At 41.8% G+C, this 6396-nt stretch overlaps 1 long non-coding RNA gene across 1 annotated transcript; it reads right to left on the bottom strand.

The window, feature by feature from the left end:
* Window positions 1-856: 856 nt before the first annotated feature.
* Window positions 857-5728, bottom strand: LOC109299464. The gene is made up of 3 exons (XR_002097866.1): window positions 5718-5728; window positions 2389-2394; window positions 857-1175 (listed from the first exon to the last, which is right to left on the bottom strand). It is a non-coding gene; the product is annotated as an uncharacterized LOC109299464 (long non-coding RNA).
* Window positions 5729-6396: the final 668 nt, after the last annotated feature.

Raw genomic sequence — 6396 nt, forward strand, 5'->3', positions numbered from 1 at the left:
AAGCATGAGAAATACCCATAGTAGAACATAGACATAGCTATGCCTAAATCATCCCCAACTAGTGGCTGTCCAACCTCTTCTTGAACACCTCCAGTGATGGAGAATCCACAGCTTTCCTAGGCTGTCTATTACACTATCTCATGATTCTAGCAGTGAAGTAGTTTTCCAGATATCCAACCTAAACTTACTTTGCTGCAACTTCAACCCATTGGTCCACATTCTCCTATCTTCAGCAAGAGAGAAAAGGTGCTTTCCCTCTTCTTTATGGCAGCCCTTCAAGTATTTGAAGACTGCTTTCTTGTCCCTTCTTAGGCAGGTTTTCCAAAAGTTGAACATGCCTAACTCTTTCAACCTCTTTTCACATGCCTTGCTTTCCAAGCCCCTTATCTTTTTCCCTGCCTCTGGACCCTCCCTAACTTCTTTTTAAAATGTGGAGCCCAGTACTGCACACAGTACTTCAGATGTGGCCTGACAAATGCCAAGTACGGAGCTACTATAGCCACTTTTATCTTGCACCTAATGTTTCTACTGATGCAGCCCAAAACTGCATTCACCTTTTGTGTGGCTGTATCACAATGCAGACTCATACTGAGTCTGTGATCTATTGAGACTCCCAAGTCCTTTTCCATAGTGCTGCCTTCCAGCCAGGTGTCACCCATTTTATATTTGTATTTTTGATTATTCCTCCTAAGGTGTATCACTTTGCATTTGTCTGTAGTATGAATTTTTGCTTTATTTATTATGTTTAAATAATAGTGTTGAATTAATAAACCTCTATGATTGTCTGCACAACTAAGACTGTGCTTCTTCCCTGCTTGACATGAGTAGATGAACTTTGTATGGCCCGTGTACATGAGTGTCTGTGAGAGGGTGAATGGTGAAAGAATGGTAACTCTTTTCATGAAAACAGAAGAAGATTTAATTGACTGTGTAAGCAACAAGACGCCAATGTATGAGTTACCAAACAGTAAACCAATTAAGCTAATTAATGGATGGCTGAAGAATTAATCTGTGATCAGGTGCAAAGAAGAAGGAATTTTGCATATCCTGTCATTTGAACTACACAATACTTCAAGGGAAAGATACCAACTACAATGCCTCAAAGACGCAATGCTTCAAGGCAAAGATCAAGACTGAAATACCAACTCTGAGATAACCAACTTTACTGGAATGACCTCATTGAAGATACCAACTGTACTGGAATGGCCTCAGGTTGAGATAACCAAAAGAAACAGCCTCTAATTAAAGTCTGAGTATGGAAACCCCTCCAATGCTGAACAAAGACTTGAAATCCCTATAAAAGTGACATGCAGACAAGCCAACATGGGGAATTCACTCTCTGCCACCTTATGTAGCACAGGCATGCATGTCTGTTCTTCCCCGATTCCTATCACCCTAAATAAGCCTGGACCTGGCCATCCAGTGCTAATATTGAGTAACATCTGCTGGTAACTATAACATCTTACTGGAGTGGTTTTGTCTGTATGCGTGTCTATGTATGCTTGTGTATGTATGTTTGTATGACTAGTGTGTCCAAGCTTATGTATCTGCTCCATGTAACCAACAGACACAGCATTTTGCCTTATCCCCCTTTTAAGGTCTCACTCTTAATTTGAGCTATTGGTAATTTTAAGTAACATGTCCACATTGAAATTTATCCTGTTAGCTCTAGCCCAACTTTCCTTCTAAACTGTGCTAGCATCCTCCAATGTGTTTTGCAATCCTTCCCAGTTTCATATTATCTCCAAACTTGCTCAAGCAGCTTTCTATGCCAGCATCAAAATCATTAACAAACGTATTGAAGAGCACCAGGCTCCACTCAAAACCTCCTGCCATTCTAATGTAGACCTGTTAATAATTACCCTTTGCTTGTAGCTATTGAGCCAGTTATCTATCCACCTTGTAGTGGTTTTATCTAGCCCACATTTCTCCAATTTGTTTGAGGAGATTATATAGGAATTTATTAAGAAATTGTGCAGGATCTTGTCAAAAGCCTTGCTGAAGTCTAGATACACTATACCCACAGCATTCCTTTCATCCACCCAAGTTATTACTTTGTCAAAGAAGGAGATCAAGTTTGTTTGAAAGGATTTTTTTTTTATAAATCCATGCTGGCTGCTTGCGATCAGCCTTTCCTCCTCCCGATGCTTGCAAATGGCCTTCCTTAGGTTATTATTTATGCTCCAGTAACTTCCTGGGTATTGAGGTAATGCTAACTGATCTGTTGTTCTCCAGGTCCTCTTTGTTGCCTTTTTTAAAGGGGCACTATATTGGCTCTTTTCCAGTCCTCTGGTACCTCTGCCATCTCCCACAACTTCATGCCCATCATTGCCAAGGTCTCCAAGATCTTCTCTGCCAGTTTCTTCAGTACTCTGGGATTAAGTTAACTGAGCCCTGCTGACTTGAATTCATTCAGACCCAACAAAAGCTCTCTGACCATCTCCTTCATTGCCGTCTCCCTCAGCTTGCCCCCTTTCTTATTCAAATAATCCTTATTAGGTGTCTGGCTGCAGTTTAGCTTTTTTGTGAAGACTGAGGCAAAGTGGCTGTTGAAAAGATCCACCTTCTTTGCATCTTCATTTGGGAGTTCCTCCTGGCTTGTTAACAGAGGACCCACAGCTTGCTTGATACTTCTTTTCTGGCCAGTATACTGATAGAACCTCTTTGTGTTATCCTTAACCTCCTTTGCCAGGTGCAGCTTGTTCTTTATCTTCGCCTTCCTGGTTTTGTCCCTGCAGGTTCTTGCTATTTCCTGGTACACTTCCTTGGTGACCTTCCCATTATCCCATTAGCTGTATGCTTTCTGTTAGACCCTGACTCCATGCAACACCCAACAACTAGGGAGACAATGGTCCAATTACTCATGGATCCTGGTACTCATTAGCCAGAGCAGACAGGGAGCAAACACCAGCACACATTGCTCGCAACAGCTTTATTCAGAATGAAGACAGCTTCGGGTGAGCTCTCTCACAAACACCCAGTTTATGAACATGGGAAGCAGCCCTGAACAACAGTTCTTTCCAACATGTGTACACCTTGGTTCATTCATATTAACATTCACTCCGCCGTCGTCCCTGCTTTGGTTCCACCCATTTTTCCTCCCATCTCAAGCTCCACCTCTGTTTACTGTTTGCTTCCTTAGTATGGTATTGCCTTCATTCATTTACATGCCTCTCTGCTAAGAGCGTTTGCATAAGACTTTGACCCCCATCTTCTTTCAGTCACTTACAGTTTCTTACTGGTTCTTGCTGGTTTTCTTGCTGACTTCAGCACCATCTCCCAGGCCATATTTCTGTTTTTGTCTCCTGACAGTAGTTAAAGGCTACATTCTATTTTTACTCAACACATCATGCACTTTGCACCCTATCCTTTTGTTAAGAATCCGCTTACTTAAACATTAGCTAAGTTAGTTGCTTTTAATATATCATCCAGCCTTGTGACCAGCAGTTTTTGCTGAGACAATGAAGGAAAATGCCTTCATTCAGCTGCACACACAACACTACCCAGATCTAAATTGTTACCCCAACACCCAAAATCCATATCGTTACCCTAACACTTTGCTTTTGTATTTGGGGCATTTTAGAAGCATCTTGTGCAGCCACCTTCATCTCTCTTGCCATTTTTTTTGTGCTTCTATCATGTCAGGTCAGTTTCTTATTGGGCTTCCAATACTGTGGCCTTTAGAAGCTCCCAGCTCTGTTGGGTGCCTTTACCCTTCAGTCTGCCCTCCCATGGCACCATGCCTATTAACTCCTTCAGTTAGATGAAATCCACCTTTTTGAAATCTAGTGTCCCAATTTTGCTGACCTTAACCTTTCTTTGTCTCAGGATCTGGAATTCTATCATATCATGATTGCTTTATCCCAAGTCAATGATCACCTTCACATCCTCTACCAATTCTTCTCTGTTTGTCAACAAAATATCTAAGATAAATGATCTCCAAGTTGTATCCTCCACTTTCTGAAACAGAAAGTTGTCCTCTGCACAAGTTAAAAACTGGCTTGACATTTTATGATTAGCTGAATTGTTCTTCCAGCAGATGTCTAGAAAATTGAAGTCTCGCATCAGTACCATCCCATGGTTTTTGGATAGATATCACCTGCTTGAAGAGTGCCTCATCTACCTCCTCTTTCTGATTTGGTGGCCTCTAATAAATCCCTACCATTATATTGGTGCTGTATATTTCACCTTTCATCTTCACCCAAACCCATTCTGCTTTGCTGTCTTGTCATGGAACAAGTGTATGTGTTTTTGACAAATATAAATTTCTTCTGCTCATACTTATGTGTAATACTGTTACAAAGGCTATTTAACTAGCCTGTCACACTCTCCACTTACCCCTTCGCTTTGCTGCCTTCCACTGGCTGTCACACATAAGCTGCTCATCTTCATTTTCTAAGGCTTCTGGTAGATGCACAATTAAAGGCACAATGAGATTTGCTACATGTGTATGGCAGGAGGTATGACTGTGGAACTATCAGATTCCATCACACCATTCTGCCAGTGCAGGGGGATCTGATCCTGATCCTGGGCTCCTCCTGTACCACTAGCAAGCTCCTGGGGCTGGGAGTCCTGTCAGCTGATGGGGCTCCTGGCCACAGAGGAACACCATGAGGACCTGAGGCTGGGAACTGTCAGCTGATCCAGAATCCCAGCTGCTGGGGCACACCATACACTCCTGCAGCTGGGACTATGGATCAGCTGACAGCTCCCAGTCATGGGGGTGCATGGTGCACCCCCACAGCTGGGTACCCCAGCCTGGCCACATGTTCAATTTATGGTGTAATGGGAACCAGCAACAAAGTTATTACATATATTTTATTTAATAACTTTGTGGCTTATTTCTTGTTTTATCATGCTATTTATTAACTGTATTAATGGTGGTGGCAGAGTAACTACGTAACTGGTTAATCAAGTCCAAGTGCAACATGTGGCAAGGGTCATGCATAAAGAACTAGCAAGATTGAGTACAATATCAAATAGAACTTCTTCAGGTCCCTGCACTCAAGTGGACATCAAGGTTACAGGCCTCATTACCAGGCAACATGGTTGTGGGAAGACCTTTGTTTTTGCCATGTTGACGTTGAACTGACTTCTAGACATCTTTGAGATGTCAGACAGAACTGTGCAGTACTCACTGGTAGGTACTGCGAAGTCATTTAGTACTTTTTAGTACTTGACTGAGCAGTACCAGCTGCGCAGTGGGGCGCATGTATAGACATACCCAGGGAGATGGAAAGGGTTAGCATCACTGTGATTAATGGAGAAGTTACAATTCGAGAACACACAAAAGCATACAAGAAAGAAGGAAAGAGAAACAGACAGAGGGGAAGGTCATTTTGTCATTTTCTCTGGGAAGAAATCAGTAAGTTTCTTTGGAGAATGAGGACTAGAGGCAAAAGGACAGAATCTATCCATAGTAGTGAAAACATAGCTCAGAATTCAATCACAGAACTGAGTTAAGTTGGAAAAGTAGAGGTGCCTATCTATGAATATGGCAAAACAAGAGGAAGAGAGAATGAATTTCTAGTACAGGAAGTGAGCCTCATTATAGGATTTCCTTCAGAGATGTTGCATAGCATGAGAACAGGAATGGACAAAGCAGATGTTAAGATGAGCCAGGGCTGAGGATTAGCAAAGCAAAGTCTCTAATGGCAGAAAGTCTATGAATCATGGACAGAAGAGTGAACTATGAAGAAAATCAACAATCATGTCACTGGAAAAAAGAGCAAAGAGGGCGAGGAAATATTCAATAGAGAGGCCAGGTACATCATCAACATGGATGCAGAAGTCACCAGCAAGGGTGAGATTGTGAGGAAAGGAAAGCAGAGAATGAGGAATCAAAATCACAGAGGAAACCCAGTTGAAAGTAGCAGAACAGATAACAGATGACAAAAAAATGAAAGGAGATAGGAGAGGAAAGTTGGGCAAAGTATTGTTCTAATGAGAGCAGAAAGAGGAGGGTTGGGAAGAGCTAGAAGTGGCAGAACAGGAATAAGAAACCGTGAAAAATTCAGTGTGTCAAGTGAATGGATCCAGGTGTTGGGAGAAATGTAGAAAAGAGGTGGTGGATGAATATAATCTTTTCAGAGGGGAAATGTTCAAGAGATGGCACAAAATGAGCAGGTGATTAGGAATGATAGTAACACATGCTATTTAACAAACTACTTCTTTCAAATACATGAAGCTACCCCTCAGCTTTCCCTCCTACACACTCCACTTACCTCACTGCCTTCTTCCAACACTCACTTTTCTTCTCATGCAATGTACTTCCATTTAAATCAGAGCTCATGTCACTGTTTAAATTTAATAGTTGTTACCTGTTTTTCACCTACATATTTACTCTTATTGTGACCATAACTGCAGACTTTTCTAGTCTCATGTTCCTTCTTCACA

This window comes from Gavialis gangeticus, unplaced genomic scaffold (assembly GCF_001723915.1).
Source record: "Gavialis gangeticus isolate Ggan-Ray unplaced genomic scaffold, GavGan_comp1, whole genome shotgun sequence".
Classification (NCBI taxonomy): domain Eukaryota; kingdom Metazoa; phylum Chordata; order Crocodylia; family Gavialidae; genus Gavialis; species Gavialis gangeticus.